At 43.9% G+C, this 19,954-nt stretch overlaps 1 long non-coding RNA gene across 1 annotated transcript; it reads left to right on the top strand.

Moving 5' to 3' along the window:
* The first annotated feature begins 17,583 nt into the window (after window positions 1-17,583).
* Window positions 17,584-19,464, top strand: LOC139432995 (uncharacterized). The gene is made up of 3 exons (XR_011642568.1): window positions 17,584-17,673; window positions 18,288-18,564; window positions 19,150-19,464. It is a non-coding gene; the product is annotated as an uncharacterized lncRNA (long non-coding RNA).
* The last annotated feature ends 490 nt before the right edge of the window (window positions 19,465-19,954 follow it).

The raw sequence follows: 19,954 nt of genomic DNA, 5'->3' as shown, positions 1-19,954 counted from the left end.
GTGTTGCACGGCCAGATACGGCTCAGCTGACTCAGATCAGGAGATATGTGATACATTATGAAGTGATATGCCGCGGACTGTACTTAATGTTACTCTGATACTTATGTTGTGGCAGATATTTAAGTAAGCTTTCTTAACGCTAATGTTATAACAGTCAGATTGCTCTGAAGATGGAGGTGATATTCTATTCATGTTCACGTTCACACAGTCGGTGATCTTTGCCGGACGTCTTTCCTGCAACGGCAGCTTTTCTGTATTTCCTTTCTCCTGTAATATGACTTGATCGCTTTAAACTCCGCACACTGAGCTCTGATTGGTCAGCAGGCGGTGCTTTCACTGAGTTGAGCTCTTAGCCTGCAACCTAACCTACTCCGGGGCAGGTTAGCCGCTCAGCATCAGTTACCATGGAGATCTAGCCTGCTAAAAAGAGAACCAGCGTCGTAGGACCGGAAACCCTGAGTTTTCCCTGAAGTTAGCCGCTAAGAGAACATCCGGCTTCGTAGTATACCCCCCTGGTAACCACCATGTGTGGTGCTATCTGTAGTTGTCTGTCTTATTTGTTGTTGTTTCATAGTGTTTTCACAGTGCTGTAAAATGAATTTCCCCCTCGGGACAATACATCTAATCTAAACTAATTTAATATTCAATCCCACACTTGGCCATTGAGAACATACATTCGTAATTTACCTTCTTTAAAGCACTTTTGCTGCAATACTCTGGATTTAGTTGTCACTACTAGCCGAGTTTATTTTGTCCAATATTTCGCGGGGGCAGTTACATTGAATTGAAGAAGAAGAAGAAGAAGAAGAAGAAGAAGAAGAAGAAGAAGAAGAAGAAGAAGAAGAAGAAGAAGAAGAAGAAATACGCTAACGCTACCAAAAGGCACAACACTGTTACTCGTTTTATTTCACCTAGCTCTATGTTTTTTAACGCACATTCAAAAACGGGAACATCTTCGGGAGTTTCAACCGGGTACCGGTCACCGAAAACGGGGACTTTGCCCGGAAAACGGGGACGTTTTGGTAACCCATCCGACTGTGTTTACAAGAACACACGCTAACATTAAGACTCCAAGCTCACTTACACGTGGCTTGACTGCCTGCACACATATCTGATCCAAACATAGTAACGTGTATTGCCAGTATTGGGGAAACTAATTATTTTAAGTTATTTTATAATTGTGACATTTATTGTACTTTTTGATGGATGAATGATGCTCAAAGTGAGGGGGCAAATAATACAACTGAGGGGGCAATGCCCCCTTTTGCCCCCTCGTGGCACCGGGCCCGGCTCCACTACACTAAAAAAGAAAAAGACAAGGCACAGTGTAATGCCTGTTAATTGCTTGCCAAAGGCATAGCTCAGTTAAAATAAAGCACATATTTGTAATTGTAAAAATGTCAGTTAAAGCTTAAAAGAATACAAATAGTTTTGTTATCTAAACGTTTGACCTCATCAATGATACGTGAGCGTTCACACACTGAAGTTGTATAAACGTATAAACGCCGGCCAATCAGGGCAAGCCTACCTGAATGTGCGCACAGGCACACAGTATATAAGGCGGCTACGCCTCCTGTCATCCTTTTCTCTTCAGCGAGCAGGACAACACCTGACAGAGAAAAATAAAACGTTTGAAAGAAGAAGAAAGAAGTTATCATACGTTCATGGAGTCGCCACTTCTAGAGGCCCGGGCCTGTCCTTCGTGCCCTGGCTTAATAGCGGGCGCCAATCCCCACCACCTCTGCTTCGAGTGTTTGGGGGACCAGGATATGGCCGAGGCGGTGCCATTCACATTCGCGGATGGCTCCGTTTGCCGGGGAGGAGGATGATGAGGACTTCTCGTTGTCGGGCACTTCCGGGTCCGGCGTCCATGGAAGTCCACCGCTCAGGGTGCAGGGCCGCACAGACACAGCGTGTCCCGGCGTGCCCCCCCTTGATGAGAGCCTGGCAGCCCATCTGCTCCCACAGGCAGCAGAAAAGCGGCTTTACTCCATGTACTTCCTGGTTTCCAAGAAGACAGGAGAGTTCAGACCCATTCTGGATCTTCGCAGCCTGAATCAGCACATTGCCTGCAAAAAGTTCCATATATAAACCAATTACTGAAACTAGTGCAGCCGGGCGATTGGTTCACCGCTTACTTCCATGTCGAAATTTCTCCAAGGCACAGAAAGTATTTCCGTTTTGCCAGAGCCGGCCCGACCCATTAAGCGACATAAGCGGCCGCTAAGGGCCCCGCAGCCACTAAGGGCCCGCTAGCAATAAATGAAAAAAATTAGAAAGAAAGTAGGTAATGTTTAATTAATTGTGTTAATATGCCTAGATTGCCTACTCTCAAAGTCATGTATTATATGATTGAGTCAATGAGTGAATGCAACAGAGGCAAGATACCAGACCAACCAGAGAGTTGAATGGAAATAAACATTTGTCTTATTGGCTGACGGGTACCTATCCTGTGAGCTGTGACAATGTTTCAAATAAACTGGCAGTCGGACTCATAGACTGTATATATACTCAAGAGTTTTTGAAGATGGAAATAAGGAAAACATTTCTTAAAAAATACGACAATTCTCAAGTGGTGGCTCACACAACAACCCCAGAGCCACCACTTGAGCCAGGTAAACAAGGTATGTAAATGTCAGTAAACGTCCAAGTTATGCGAACATGTAAGCAAAGCATAAATTACAGCTACGTTGACGTTACTTTGAATCGCGGGGGTAAGCTAAACCGTTAGCAAGTAGCTATAGCTAGCCAGATATATTAAATAAACACTTTGTCATACAATCGAAATGTAATCTTTTTTAGTGTTACCTGGTGATTTCAAAGAAAGCTCTCTGGGAAATGTTGACTTACTGTTCGACATGAAGCTAGAAGCTACCTTACAGTACACAGTTGACCCTCCCTGAGTCCTGTCAGTTAAAGTGTTTCATAGTTAGCTTAGCTAAGCATCAACCTAGCACTGAAATATATGGATGCTATGTGACAGTATTTCTGAGAAAAAGTCAGCTGAAATGGTGGCATAGTTGCCACTACTTTACGTGTCGACAGCATGTTTGAACATATGCAGCAGTAAATGTGGCTGTTTGGCCACTGACGTTGCCATAACAACACCTGCATTTAAATGTGCAACCTCTTTTTGTGACAGATTTTTGCATGAATTTATAATTCTTCTGAATGATATTCCTATTGACAGCTAGTTTCTATGTGAACATTATGAGCCAGAGAGAATAAATGAAAAACAGTTATGAAATACTATATGACAAAACAAGAATACAGTTTAAAAGGGGAGTGATTTGTAAAATATCCATAAAGACAAATCTGTTTACAGTCCTGTTTCATATGGGTGTTGAGAGGTGTATCCATAGATCTCCTAATTTTGCTCTCAAAGTGCACCAGATTTATGCTTTTAACTTCAATATTTAAAACAATAATCGTCCCGGGGGAGCATGCGCCCGGACCCCCCTAGAGGGGGTTAGGTCCACGGTGTTTATATGCTTATTTATACAATATGTGTGCTTATGCTAACATCATAAGACAAAAGTTGGTTCCGTGTTGTGTGTAGTGAGAACGCAGAGTGAGGGGGGCCCCCAAGCGAAAGCTCGCTTAGGGCCCCCAAAAGTCTAGGGCCGGCCGTGCGTTTTGCCTTCCAGGGGGTAGCCTACGAGTACAACAGACTACCGTTAGGCTACTCCCTATCCCCACCAGAGTTAGGTGTAACGCGTTACTGTAATAATATTACTTTTGTCGGTAACGGAGTAGTGTAACGCGCTACTTTTATAATTCAGTAATTCAGTTACTAACATTGCCCCGATACGCGTTACTTCGTTACTTTCTAAAATCAGTCATAATCAAACCACAACAAACACCTGCAAAGAACACATGCTAAGGTGAAGCTAACTCACAGCTATTTGTTGTTTGTTTATATCACGTATTCTGTTCTTCTTCTTCTCTGTTTTCCGGTTGTTGCCTGTTTTGAATGACGAATACACACTACCGCCGCCTGCTGGTAAGGAGAGTTATTGCCACTCACGCATGCGCAGTTCGTACGCGCTCGGCTGAAGTCTTTGCGGTGTCTGGTTCCAGTGCAACACATGGCCACCACGCAGGAGAACACGCCGACGCAACAGTGTGAGCAGAGATGGACTGCGCAAAATATACAGATAGCAGGAGACAGAGGACAGCCACGGTCAGATAGGAACACATTCAGGATCTGGATCAGTCTTATGCGACAATGGAAACTGAACTAAAGAGAACATTTGAAACTTTAGCAGTCTGCGTGATCTGCCTGCAGGGAGGGGCGGGCCGGCCCGGCGAGTAAAGTAACGAGTAAAGTAACGAGTTACTTTATGTAGAGAGTAACGAAGTAGTGTAATATATTACTTTTTTTTAAAAGTAATATGTAATATGTAATATATTACTTTTTTTTAGTAACGACCCCATCTCTGATCCCCACCATTGTTGGGTGTAACGCGTTACAAAAGTAACAGTTACAGTAATATATTAGATTTTCTCTAGGGGGTGCTGTGGGGTAGCTTGACGTTTCATAGAGGGTGCTCAAACATTAAGGGTTTCCCATTAATGCACCAGCGCTACAGTTGCATTTTCTACTGCAACACTCCCCACACGCACACAGTGTACCCGCGACTGTTACAATGAAGGCTCAATAATCAGCTCACGGCATATAGGTGTAAGCAGGGGTAAAGTGCTATTTTTACAAGTGGGTGGTGGACCTCACCTCCTCTAGTGGGATTTTTTTTAAATATTGAAGTTAAAAGCATCAATCTGTTGCACTTTGAGAGAAACATTAAGATGGATACATGGATACATCTCTCAACACCCATATGAAACATAACTGTAAACAGATTTTCTATTTCTTTATAGATATTTTACAAATCACTCTCCTTTTAAAACAAACCGTTTGAGACCCACTGAGATAACTAGACTAAAGTTAACTATCTAAACACTGAGAGTCCTTTACTTCACCTGAGCTGAGGTTACCTGAGACTCTCCGTCTGACAGGAGATAGTTCTCCCTCCACCTTGTTGTTTAAAAAGCTCCTTATATCCGTTAGCTTGGCTAGCTATCACCAGATGCTAACCACAACGATCTCCGGTAGATACCCACCGGTGTGCGAGCTGTCTCTCTCACTCGCTCGCGCAGGCACACAAAATGGCTCGAGCCACCCCCCGTTTAAGGACTAAAAAACGATCAATTTTTCACTTTGCTGTTAGCAAATAATGTGGCGCTCTAGCTAACAGGAAGTCACTCAAGTGTCACAAAGTAATTTAGCCTATGGGTAGGTCAAAAATTGAATGGGTGCTGGCCATTGGCCTAATCATATCACCTGTGTTGGCTTTATGTTTTTGGTAAAAAATGTGTTTGTTTCACATTTACATTGAGGTAATCAATATCTTTTCTAATTGAATTTAATAAAAATAATAATAATAATTTTCGAAGAAAAAAAAAAACATATTTCTTGGGGGTGCTTAGGGGGTGCTTTGGCAAGCACCCCCCATGATTGCCTAATTCACAGTTTTTCTGATCCCATAAAATCGTGGTTCTAGGGCCAGGAACAACCAGGCTGAGTCGGGCTGAGTATGCTAAACTAGAGAGAGAATCGCTGGCAAGGGGGCTACAACTACAACAAGATGAACATATTTTACCGTGATTTAATTGTAATACACGTTTCAAAATGATGCCGAATTAACAACATACTGATACCAGTTAGTAAAAACCATGAATTAACGCTTTGACAAGTCTGCAGACAGACGGCAGGCGAAAAACCCTTTTAAAATGCGTGTTTTCTAAATGGAGCTTGGCTAAGCTAACGTTATATATGCTCCAACCGTCCACACTCACAACAACGGCCTATACAGACATAAATAATATTAAAATAAATAAATAAATAATAAATAATATTCCCCATCACACAGATAATCTGTGGTTTGTACTTGTTTAACTTTTGTCTAGTTTCTGAACAGATCGTCTCTGTCCCCGGCTGTTTGAAGAGCAAGCATGGGAAACAAAAGACAGCATTTACCTCTTTGCATCCAGCTAGCCATGCCTTTCTGGTGTACCAGCTACGTGAGAAGCCTCGTTGATGCGTTTTGTCTTTTTTGCTGCGATATATACAAATCGGGTTGGTCCGGTCCAAGGTCTTTAAGTATCAATTTATCTCCCAAACGTCTCCTTTCGAAAGGATTGGAGAGTAGCTCTTGCACGGAATTGGGTGCGGACCGAGGTCCGGCGACTCCACCTGCACAAGAAGCCATTCTCATCCAACTACTAGACCCTCCAGAAAAACATATCGCATTATTCGCATAATCAGCAAAATGGCGCATATTTTTAAAAAGCCGCATATTTATCAAAAGGCCGCATAATCCCCGCATTTTTCCACACAAAATTGAGAAAAAAAAAAGTTAACTCGTCTTGACGTGAAGTGATGATGATGCGCGACGTCATCAGAAGGTAAACAACACCGTAGAGTGAACGTGTGGAGCTCACACGAGAGTTTCTCTTTACCAAGATGAAAAAATCTAATCCATCTCATTTACCGACGAACATTTCTGCTAAAGACCGGGCAAAGCAGTACCCCGATGTCTGGGGGGAAACTATTCTGCACCCCGTGCAACTGTGTGTTGGAGCATAAGAGAACATCGACGGTGACGACCCACTTTGATTCATTCAAACATTCGAAAATGCTTTCTGCTGCTGCGGACAAGAAAGCCAAACAACTCACGTTCACCGAGGCATCGACCTCCAAAACCCTTTCGAGGGCTGCAAGAAACGAGGTGAGAAGCCTCCAAGATTGAAGCTGGTCAGATAACGAACGAGTAAATGAAAACAGAATGAGGCGGAGAAGTGTGTGTGTGTGTGTGAGAGAGAGAGAGAGAGTGTGATTAAAATAGCCCAATTGCTTTTACAATAAATAAACATTGAATGTATTTAATTGAATAGTAAAGGGGTTTAATGTTAGTGGCAGGTTGTGTGTGAGAGAGAATAAATAAATTAGACAGCCCAATATTTATTTTGTACGCATATTTCGCAACTTTCCGCATATTTCGCAACTTCCCGCAATTTCACCGCATAAAATCACTTAAAACCCCGCATGTTTGATCGCATACTCAAGGATTTTAGCCCGCATAATCAAGGATTTTAGCCCGCATAATCAAGGATTTTAGCCCGCGTTTTTCTGGAGGGTCTAAACTACCTTGGTCATTCACGAGTCTAAAAAACAACTCACGTCAACGCACGTAAGCAACGTGGGCGCCAACGTGGGCGCCAACGTGAACGCCCTCGTGACCAAAATATTTGACGTCGCTGATTGGCTGAAATTATGTTTCGGCGGCACAGTTTACTATTGAGACTTTTGCAACGTGCTGGTTGCTGCTGTTTGGCTCGGGGGCTCCTTGCACGGCGCCCGGTAATGATAAACTAATGCCACGGGCAAGGCCAGGCAGGAAACATGTGACTTATCAGTAACTTTAGACATTGTAACACAATTTTAAACGAGATTTTATTGTAGATTATACATTTTACTGATACCAATTGTATGATATTTACCTTGTTCATTAAAAAAAACATTTAATATATTTTTTTTATTTAATATTTTTTTTAATATTTTTTTTTGTATGTGGGAAGAGGTGGGGCGGCGCCCCTAGCGCCCCTATGGGCCCGCCGCCGGTGATAGTGAGACATTCCGACACCAGACAAATTGTGCGGGTAGATTAGTAAACCTGGTGTTTACCCTTCAGGCAGTTGAATGTTATGCACCCTCTATTCAAAAAAGAGATCGGAGCGAAAAATACAAACAACAAATTGTGTCAGGTGCGCGTGACCTGCTCCTCTGCGCGTGCATAATTTCCAAAGTGCTTCCAGCAGTGACACACATCTGTGGATTATCATTTATACGAAAATGGTTAAAGCAACCATAACTAAACGCTACTGCAGACAGTAGCAACGGGTCAGATGGGGACATCACGTTACCCTCCGTTGGACACTAGCTTACTCCCGCCTGACTCGCCGCCCTCGCCCCGGAACAGCAGTGTTCGTCGCCCGAAACACCGCCGCCCCTCTGCGGCCCGCAGGTGCCAGGATACGACGGCAAAACAGAGCCTGCCCAGGTATATCTAAACAAGTACCCGCCTGCATAGTGGGGTTAGGCGGTCATTTTGCAGCTCGTGGTATACAAATAGACAAGGGCTAGAATATTCATGTGAAAATAGTGCCATATTCTGCCATGCCTGTAGAAATGTTGGGTCAAACATAATGCACACAATACCACAGATGCCTTCACCACGAATGGCTACAAAAAGATCTCATATCCCAAGCTTATCAACGAGCTGATGTTGCAGCTGAAATGTTCTCCAGGTCACAAAGTCAACCTCACATGATGATGTGATCCAGTTTTCAAGCACAGTAAATATTCTCTTCCCAGAGTATATGATGGGACCAAAGTGATGATTTCGAGTGCGTTCACACCTGCCTTGTATAGTCCGGTTGAATCGAACCCTGGTGCGTTTAGCCGCTTGGTGCGGTTCATTTGGGTCGGTGTGAACGCAGTCCGAGACCTCTTAAGTGAACTAAACAACCGGACTCTGGTCCGCTAAAATAGGTGGTCTCGGAGCGCTTGCTTGCGAACTCTGGAGCGGTTCATTGCTGGTGTGAACGCAGTCCACACCGAAACATAGGAAGCGCAGTATTTACGTGTCACAAGAACGCGGATATCTTCAAAGATCTTTAGCGAAGGAGTCTTTCAAGACATCCGCGGTTGTTTAGTTAAAGAGTAAAGCAGAATTAAGTGTTGAACAGTGTCGTGTAAAGTAAAAATTCTCCGTCAGCTACATAAAAGTAAGAACACCTGTCGTCGGTGAAACGCCCCTCCTCTGCAGAACGTCTCTCATGGATAAGCAGGAAAAGAACACCGACAGGCTGAACAGGAGCCTGATGCGAAGCGGAGGGATCTAGATCGGCATGAAGATGTTCTTTTCCCCATAATGACCGCGCTGCTGCACATTATCCCGCTTATTACATGGCCACATTCTCAACAAAGTAACGACATGACTCCCAATATTAATTTAAATGCTTTTGTGGATTTAGAAAATTATTTTATTGATTTAAAAAATAGTTGTATTTAAATGTACATGCATCCGCTAAGAAAAATAGTCCGTTGTTACTGTTTGAACTAACGTAGCAACGGCAGGAACTGCTTCGATAGCGTTTTTGAGGAGCTTCATGATTACAGATTTGAAAAAATCGTTGCTTGCTTTAAAAGTAGCACAATTCATGATGTCAAACCTTGGGAAGTATCTAGATATCCCTGCCCTAATGCCAAAGTAACTGGCAACTGAATATGTGTCGCCGTCTGACCTATGTCTGGACCGCTGTGTAAAAAGGAGGGTTTCTGCCCGTTACTTGTTTACTTCCTGTCTGCCTTCTTCTGGTGATTTATCTGACGTCCAGCGCTCCGTCTTTTAAACTCTTTTCCTTTCTCTTTCTTGATCCTCCTTAGCAACCTTCACTATAGTCCTTGACAGTGGTCTGTACTTCTGGATTAACAACGTGTCACATGTTAAGAATTTACAATCAGAATCAAGTATTCAACTAATAGTGGAGCAGATAAGTGTGATTTTTTTGGCAGAATTGTTCAAATGGTGATACAAGCATGACATTTGGTAGGAACGTTCCTTTAGGATCACTCTGCAAGAAAAAAGTGCTAGCCACGTGGATTTTCAACATGGCGGCCATTTTTTCCAAGATGGCCGCCAGGGTATGAAAAAAACAACTTTTAACCATAGAAATCGCCAGAGATGTCGGATTTATTTCATCTTGGTGTCGATTTATAGGTTTTTGACCTTACTAGAGCTGATTCCTGAGTGTATTGATTGATTTCTTGAACCAATAAATCAATTTTAGGACTTGTGTAACAATAAAGAAGTCAAATGACAACTATTGTGCAGGCTTCGAATACAAGTAAATTGGTTCTCGTTATAGATGGGGAAGGTTAGAATTGCCCCTCCAAAGGACTACTAATGCCGGGGTGGCAAAGAGGATGAGCTCTCTTTGCCTACTAAATGCCCCAAATGGCAAGCGAAACAAAGGCTCTGGCAGTCAAGCTCCAAGCCTAGCCTTCTCGTGGCGGGGGTGTTTCCACAAATAGTGGTGGTGCGAAAGGTGAGTCTCTGGCGCCTGAAAACCAGAAAGCTCTGGGCAGATGAAGCTCATTAGCCAGGTAAAGGCAATTTATGGAAGCAAACAAGAGACAGAAGTATTCGAATTTTATTAGACACCGAATCTATAGCATTGGAAATAATTACTTTGAAAATCATGAATCTGAATTTTTTTTCCTCCGAATTTATCTATGTGAAATAAAAATGTAAAAATTCAAGTTAAAAACATTTGAATGTTCAAATTCAGATCCCAAAAATTCAAGTGAAAAAAATTCGACATCAAATATTTCGGTGTTTAAAATTCGATGTCAAAAAATTCGGTGTGTCAAATTCGATGTCAAAAATTGCGATGCAGCATCATCCGGGCTACTCAGACAGGATAAGCAATAGAGCCCTAATGCAATCAAACCGACTTCTGGCCTATCAGAGCACGGCTTTGTCAGTCATGTGATCACAACAGCCCGGGAGAAAAATGACGGAGAACAGCGGAGCTCGGGTAAGTAGTCAGTTTGTGCTCTTTATTTTACAAGCAGTGAGGGCTCGACAGCATTTGTGTAACGACTGAATGAACACAAGTGGAGGACTCAATAGCACGACTCGGAGACAGAGGATTAGGATGCAAAAAGGTCTTTATATCCAAGGTTCGGTACACGGGAGATCAGTCAATAAGGCTAACAAAACAGACGAGGAGTAGACAGGAACCGGGTCAGGACACGAAGCTGGGTCAGGTACACGTGGAATCAGATACTAGAAAAACACTGCTGGAACGCTAGGAATAACTAAGACGAACTGGCACTGAAGGGACTGTGGATGCAGACTAAATAGACAGAGGGAGAGATGATAATGGGGCACAGGTGAGGCTAATTAGGGAAGGGAAGCAGGTGGAGTTCAATCAAGGGCAGGAAAGCTGAGACTGAAATGAGAGAAACAACAATGAGAACAGGAACAATAACAAAAACATCAGCATGCTGGCTAAACCCTTACAGTACCCCCCCCCCCCCCTCTAGGGACGGCACCTGACGTCCCAGGTTGTTCAGGACGTTGAAAGTCTTGGATGAGGTCCTTACTGACATTACTGGTGGAGACCCATGACCTCTCCTCAGGACCGTAGCCCTCCCAGTCAACCAGGTACTGACGTCCCCGGCCTCTAGGTCGAACTGCCAAGAGGCGTTTCACAGTATATACAGGTCCACCATCAATACACCGGGGGGGTGGAGGGGGTCTGGAGGTGGGGACCAGTGGACTCACTTTAACTGGTTTGATGCGTGACACATGGAATGTAGGATAGGCCCTCAAGGATCGAGGTAGTCGAAGCCGTACTGCCACAGGATTTATGACCTTGGATACCGGGAAGGGACCCACAAAACGAGGAGCCAGTTTGCGAGACTCCACTCGAAGGGGCAGGTCTCGAGTAGAGAGCCACACACTTTGTCCAGGTTGGTAGGCAGGAGCAGAGATACGTCGGCGATCGGCCATCCTTTTATAACGGGCTGAACTCCGTAGTAGCACCTGGCGGGCCCGGCTCCAAGTGCGATGACATCGGTGGATGAGGGCATGTGCAGATGGAACACTGACCTCCTTCTCCAGGTCGGGGAACAATGGTGGTTGGTATCCATTGGCACACTGAAAAGGTGAGAGACCAGTAGCAGAACTAGGCAAAGTGTTGTGTGCGTACTCCACCCAAATCAGATGCGTGCTCCACGTGGCAGGGTTCTGAGACACCAGGCAGCGTAGACAGGTCTCAAGCTCCTGATTCAGCCGCTCCGTCTGGCCGTTAGACTGCGGATGATGTCCAGAAGAGAGGCTGACTGTGGCACCGATGAGTGAGCAGAAAGCCTTCCAAAACTGTGAGGTAAACTGTGGGCCCCGGTCTGACACAACATCCCTAGGGAAACCATGGAGACGGAAAACATGGAACAACACTGCCTCTGCTGTCTCTCTGGCAGATGGCAACTTAGGCAGCGGGACAAAGTGGACCATCTTCGAAAATCTATCCACAATTGTCAAAATAGTGGTGTTACCTTGAGACGGCGGCAACCCTGTGACGAAATCCAACGAGATGTCAGACCAGGGGCGATGTGGCACTGGGAGCGGGCGCAGAAGACCAGAAGGGGGCTGACGGGAAGTCTTGTTCCGGGCACAAACTGAACAGGCTGCCACGTACTCCTTGACATCCCACATCTGAAGCGTCCACCTCGACCACAAACTGCTGAAGTGGATCAGGAAGCGTGAGAATAGGGGCTGAAGTGAAGCTCTTCTTAAGCCTCTGAAAAGCCTGTTCTGCTAGGGGGGACCATTGGAACTTCACCTTGGGGGAGGTTAAAGCATGCAGTGGGGCAGCCACAGAACTATAGTTTCTGATGAAACGTCTGTAGAAATTTGCAAAGCCCAAAAATCGTTGCATGAGTTTCTGATTGGAAGGTGTAGGCCACTCAGTGACTGCACTAACCTTTGCTGGGTCCATCTGAATGCTGTTCTCCGAAATGACGAATCCCAGGAAAGAGACGGTGGATACGTGGAACTCGCACTTCTCTGCCTTCACAAAGAGTAGATTATCCAAGAGACGCTGCAACACCTGGCGGACATGTTGAATGTGGGTCGTCTCATCCGGAGAAAATATGAGAATGTCGTCGAGGTAGACAAAAACAAACTGGTTGAGCATGTCACGGAGAACATCATTAACCAGAGCCTGGAAAACAGCTGGAGCCTTGGTTAACCCAAATGGCATTACGAGGTATTCGTAATGGCCACAAGGGGTGTTGAAAGCAGTCTTCCATTCATCCCCCTCCCTTATCCTTACCAAATGATAAGCATTTCGAAGATCAAGTTTAGTAAAAATCTTTGCATCCTGTAATAGTTCAAATGCTGAAGAGATAAGAGGAAGGGGGTACCTGTTCTTTATGGTAATGTCATTTAGCCCTCTGTAGTCGACACATGGACGAAGAGTCTTATCCTTCTTGTCGACGAAGAAGAAGCCTGCTCCAGCCGGAGAGGAGGAAGGCCGAATTATCCCGGCAGCAAGGGAGGAGTCAATGTATTTCTTCATTGTTTCCCTTTCGGGGCCAGACAAGGAGTAGAGATGTCCCTTAGAGGGAGAGGTCCCAGGGAACAAGTCAATGGAGCAGTCATAGGGTCGATGGGGAGGCAGGGTGGAAGCACGAATCTTATTGAAAACCTCCTTCAGGTCCCGGTAACAGGTGGGCACCCTGCTAAGATCCGGAAAATCAGAGTCTGCTGCAGCTTGGAGAGGGGTAGAGACAGCAGTAGTCAGGGCAACAGTCACATGGGTGGAGGGCAGAGCTCTCTCTGGAGCAGGAGCAGAAGGGAAACATGTGGCCAAACAATCCTTATGCCAACCCAAAACTCTCCCGGTGGACCAGTCCATGTGGGGATTGTGTTTTACCAGCCATGGGTAGCCCAAAATAAGAGGGTGTGAAGGAGAGTTAAAAAGATGAAAACTCAGGGATTCAGTGTGGCCGTTAGCGATGATTAGTTTAAGGGGCCGAGTACGGTGAGTGACTCGGCACAATAAACGTCCATCCAGAGCCTTTGCTACAAGAGGCCTCAACAGGCGAACAAAATTAAGTCAAAGTCTCTTGGCTAATCTCCAATCAATGAAACTCTCATCTGCTCCGGAGTCAATTAGAGCAGCATGCGACAAAGTCTGAGTAGGAGTAATTAGCTGAGCAGAGGTGAGAGTACGAGAGGGACAAAAATAAACAGTTCGACTCACCAGGACCCTCCTACTTACTGATGAGCCTGGTCTTTTACTGGGCATCTGGCTACAAAGTGACCCCTCTGTGAGCAGTAAATGCACCTCCCCTCCCGTAGGCGGCGCTGGCGCTCCTCAGGAGTCAGCTTTGCTCTTCCCAACTGCATGGGTTCCTCCTGGGCAGTAGGCGGCGCTGGAGAGTCGGTCGTCTGGAAACGCTGCTTGGAGAAAAAAGGACTGGCCTGAGACTGCCCTCTCTGGCCTGGCGGAGAAAACACAGCTCTCGACTTCTCCCTTTCTCTCTCTACGAGGCGAGTGTCAATTCTTATTGCCATAGCAATGAAACTATCCAGGTCAGAGGGAAGCTCTAGAGGAGCCAACTGGTCCTTGATGGGGCCAGACAGTCCATGGCGAAAAGCGTCGAAGAGGGATGAATCATTCCAGCCGCTGTCTGCAGACAAAGTGCGGAACTCCACGGCGTAGTCGGAGACACGTCTCCCTCTCTGGTGTAAATCCATTAGAGCTCTCGCTGCTTCCCTGCCTGGAGTTGTGTGATCAAATACTTTGCTTAAAGTCTCTGTAAAACCTCTCAGGGAATTACAGACTGGGGAATCTCGAGCCCACTCCGCCGTAGCCCACGCCTCCGCTCTGCCGGTGAGGTGGGAAACGATGTAGGCTACCTTAGCCCGTTCAGACTGGAAGGAAGATGCTTGCAGCTCGAAGTGCAACCCACACTGGACCAGGAACGCACGACAGTTATCCGAGTCTCCGGAAAAACGCTCTGGTCTGGAGAGGTGAGGAACCGAAGGCAGCGGTGTCGGCACGGTGACAGGAACAGGACCGGGAGCTGTAGCCGGATCCGACGCTGGAAGCGGAGTAGCAGAGCGTTGTGGATTGAGATGTGCCACCAGCTGCTGGATCTGATCTGCCAGCTGGCAAACCTGGCTGCCGATGGATGACTGGAAACCCTCCTGCCGATCCGACAATTCTCTTACTCCCTGGCAGACAGCGGTAAGTTGTTCATCTTGTAGGTTAAACGAGCCCCCTGGGATCGAATAGCAGACTGCAAATTATCAGAGTCGGCTGAGTCCATGGTTCTGGCCAGTTCGTACTGTAACGACTGAATGAACACAAGTGGAGGACTCAATAGCACGACTCGGAGACAGAGGATTATGATGCAAAAAGGTCTTTATATCCAAGGTTCGGTACACGGGAGATCAGTCAATAAGGCTAACAAAACAGACGAGGAGTAGACAGGAACCGGGTCAGGACACGAAGCTGGGTCAGGTACACGTGGAATCAGATACTAGAAAAACACTGCTGGAACGCTAGGAATAACTAAGACGAACTGGCACTGAAGGGACTGTGGATGCAGACTAAATAGACAGAGGGAGAGATGATAATGGGGCACAGGTGAGGCTAATTATGGAAGGGAAGCAGGTGGAGTTCAATCAAGGGCAGGAAAGCTGAGACTGAAATGAGAGAAACAACAATGAGAACAGGAACAATAACAAAAACATCAGCATGCTGGCTAAACCCTTACAATTTGTATCTTACATTAGCTAGCTAAATGAGTGATGTAGCCTTGTGCCTTTCTGTCAGTAAGCTCCGTAGTTATCATTCAAGTGAATAGCGACGTTACCGTGTCCTCGTGTGTGTGTGTGTGTGTGTGTGTGTGTGTGTGTGTGTGTGTGTGTGTGTGTGTGTGTGTGTGTGTGTGTGTGTGTGTGTGTGTGTGTGTGTGTGTGTGTGTGTGTGTGTGTGTGTGTGTGTGGGGGGGGGGCGGTGATACACGTGACGATACATAATGTCTCACTTCCGTTAGATAAGTCAAATTGACTAGTTAAAGGGGGTGTAAGAACATCCATAAGTTGTTAGAAGTAATCGTGGTGAATGAAGTTTTCAGATAATTTACTTCAGTAAAATTACTAGTGCTACATTGTACAACATCTCTCTTACAAAACCCCCGTATTTAAACGTTAATTCAGTAAAAGTTAGCTCAGTAAAAGAATGGAAGAATTATCCGAAAAATGTTGTTAAAATATTTCAAGTTGAAGAAAGATATACTATTATATGATATTATTTGTTTTTTATTATTATTATTATTACCATGCATTAATGTAAAAGGGTTGATAACTAACTGTTGTAGTTGGAGCTCATTTTGAACAATGACCTAAATAATGATAACTTTCATAATGGTTTAATATGCTGATTATTTTCTCCAATAATAGATGAAGCTCTGGTTATTTTCTCCAATAATAGATGAAGCTCTGGTTAGTTAAAACCTATGGTTACAACTCTCAAAATAGTAGGAAATGCTGTCATAATTACCCAGAGCCCAAAGTGACACCTTTACAATGTTAAAGGTGTCAGATACATTTAGTGATGTAAAAACGACTATATTCAAGATATTGTAGTGGAGGCGATGTAGAAATTGGCATGACAAAATTAATGTAGAGCCCTGAAACTGCATTTAAAATCTTTACAAAATTAAGCTTTTAAATGTTCTATTTTGTTCACTAATGCAGCTGATTTCCTTCCTTCTAATTTTCCTCTCACAGGAACTACTGCTTGATCATATTTTGGGACGTCTCTACTCTCGTTTAGAGCATATTGTTGGACAAATGCCTCTGGATTTGGACTACTTAGAATTTATTTGCACACAAGAATTGGTCTTCTTAAATGCTTTTAATGTATTGCTTATACATTAAAACTGTGCAATTTGAGCAAGGACCAGTTGGACGACCGAGAATGGTAATTTCTCCGGAGTATATTCACAGCCTTTTGGAGCTCAATCTGTCCATCCCATGCATAGCTGCACTTTTGGGAGTTTCAAGACGCACAATGCACCGACGCATGGCTGAGTCTGATTTCTCAGTCAGGGAACTGTACAGCACCCTTACAGATGAGGAATTGGACCAGTGTGTGAGAGAAATTAAATCCAGGCAGCCTCACTCTGGATATCGAATGATGAAAGCACTTCTCCAAGCTCAAGGACTGCGAGTGCAGTATGACCGGGTTAGAGCTTCCTTGCACCGTGTTGACACCATCGGAGTCATATCCCGTATGAACAATTTAGGATGCATTTTTCGAAGAACCTACTCAGTTCCAAGCCCCCAGTCTTTGATGCACATTGACACAAATCATAAACTAATCCGGTAAGATTAATACAGATTAATTCATAAAAGTATTATAATTTACTAATAATATAAATATATTTTACTATAGGCCTATTCATCATAACATTTTGATTTAATAGTGCTTCTTTCATGTTACTGCCCATGTGAACACGCATGTCTTCAATTGAAGATGATATCAGATGCTTTTGAAAATGTAACTTATTGTTAACTTAATTTACAGCTAAAACATTGTCCTCTTTGGTGGCATAGATGGCTTTTCACGGAAGGTAAGCAGTTTTCAGGGATAACTATACATATACATGTTTATCGTGCTTACTGCATATAGCTTTTTGTCGCATTCAATTGGCATAACCGCATTTATCTGCAGATAATGTATCTTGGTGCAGCATCCAACAACCTCGCGTCAACCAACCTGGCCTTCTTCCAAGAATCTGTCGAGAAGTTTGGTTTCCCTCTTAGGTAAATATTTCCTGAGGCAGTGGGGAAGCTGCCACTGAAACCAACACTTAATGTGGTCTTTGTTGTAATTGTTGGTGTATTTTAGGGTACGAGCTGATCAGGGAGTGGAAAATGTGGACGTTGCACGTCTCATGTTTACAGTCCGTGGCACTGGAAGGGGCAGCTTTATATCCGGCAAGAGTGTTCACAACCAACGGTAAGTCCAAAAGATCAGAAATTGTTAGTTGAAAGACACCATCTCACTGCTGCCATGCCAGAACTGTACTGTTTGCTACACATATACCTTACTAGAAGCAGTACTGTTATTTGCAATAGTGTGAGGTAAAATTCCTCTGAGTTGATGTCAGTCAAAGGGTACTGAACTGTGATCTCTTCATCATGCAAATTAAACAATCTCTGCCTTGCTGCAAAAATAAAAGTGTGTAGAGTTTTTTTGCTGGGCAGTGTGTGTCAAATTACATTTGTATGTCACACCTATTGTCTTAGTATGTAAATAACACGAGATAATGTTTTAGAAACATGTTACAAAAACATCTATTGTTTTGGACTGACAATGAGTCAAGAAATGGTAGATAAATGAATACACACATTGAACAGCAGATCATTGGATTGCATTAAAAGAAAATCTATCTGTGTGCATTTGTTGTTGATGGAAACCTTTTCTCAACAAAAGAAACTGCTGAGATCTTACATTATCAGTTGTTTATTATAAATACTTAATCATTCCATGTCAAATCTGCCACAAATCCAGATATTGCAATTCCCTGTCCTTTAACTTAAAAATGTTCTGGTAAACTTGCAATTGTCCAGGATAGAGAGGCTATGGAGAGACATGTGGACAGCTGTTACAGTCATCTACTATGATGCTCTACACTACCTCGAAGAAGAGGGTTTCCTCAACATTGGCAATGCTACACACCTCTTCTGTTGCCATTATGTGTTCCTGCCACGGCTACAAGATGACCTGGACACATTCCGCAGTGGCTGGGCAAATCATCCTATAAGAACAGAAGGCCATATGACCCCAAATCAGCTGTGGGAGCTGGGACGAATCCATCACCCAATTCCAGTTTCTGATAACATGGAGGTAACGTTGTCCAATTTTTACAACTTCAGTGCTTTCAATAGTATTGATCCCTCAGCAACTAAAAAACTGAAACCGCTATCCATGCTCTTGCAAACACCTACCAACTCCATTGAAACTTCCCCTGTATTTTCAACCCAGAGCACCCTTTAAAGAGAGCAGGTGGCTATAAAGCCTCAGTTCCCCGTCAGAAAGGGCTATCTGACAGCAAGGTAAAGCGGTGAAAATATTTTAACTATAGCAGTTATACTGTATGGCACACATTTGGATGGGTCAAATGCATAAGAAAGGTTTCCTGCTGAGAAAATGTAATTTATCTTACCATTACATGTGGGAACAATTCATATTTAGCTGAGTGACTTACAAAAGTGTAGGTCAGAATAAGAGCCATGAACATTTACTAAACAACATTGGCAGTGGTTTAAGGCTTATGTTCCTAGAAAAGGAGTTACAGTATGTGAAAACAGAAAGATAATTGAGTAGGAGCATACAGATTTCAAAAGCCACAAGTGCCCACCTTACTGCTGCGGTCCATCAAGATAATTAATACCGCAAATAAATGAGGCTTTCTATTTCTGTTATTTTTAGGGTGTGGATATTCCTCAGATTGAGTGGGAGAACAGTGGATTTGCTCCTGATGGCCACTCTAGTGTCATTGTCCCAGACACAGAGAGCCCACTGACTGATGGACAAATGGCTGCTTTAAGAGAAGCTGTTGACCCACGAGCTGCATCCCAGTCCTTTGGCTCTGATATCTACATTGCTGCTGTTCAATTTTGTGAGCATGTTCTATCTGATGACTGAGAAAGAGAGCTTAGGTGTTTTTCTCCAATGTATCCAAATGTGGCACAAACATCCACTTCACCTTTGTTTCCTTGTTATTTTACAGATGTATTATGTTTTATGGCAGACAACTGTTCTGCTTTTGGAATCTTCAAATTGTCAAGGAAAAATAATAAATTAACATTTGAAGAATGACAAATGTTCTTTTGTTTGTTGTTATGCGAACAATAGTGATGTCAGATTTGATCAGACACATAACATATTAAAGATACAATTGGTCAATTCATAAAATGGGAAAGACAATCTAAAAAAGGTCACGTTTGATATTTGATCACTGCTGCCTATTTGATTAGTTTCTTGGAGTTAATCAGCACGATTAACAGGTGCTTCTGACTACCCTCAGCTCTGATTGGTTGTTGTCCTTTAGCTGATCCGTAGACCCTCAGGTGTGTGTAAACTACAGGTTATGAAGTTATCAGTATTTGCCATGAGAAGCAGGTAGTGATCTGTAATCTGCTGAAAAAACATCCATACTGTGCATCACTAATACATATACTGGGCTGTCCAATATACAACAGGCTGATTCTGAACAGAAGAAAGGGAGGACTTT

This window comes from Pseudochaenichthys georgianus, chromosome 3 (assembly GCF_902827115.2).
Source record: "Pseudochaenichthys georgianus chromosome 3, fPseGeo1.2, whole genome shotgun sequence".
Lineage (NCBI taxonomy): Eukaryota > Metazoa > Chordata > Actinopteri > Perciformes > Channichthyidae > Pseudochaenichthys > Pseudochaenichthys georgianus.
This window is presented reverse-complemented; position numbering and strand designations above follow the sequence as displayed.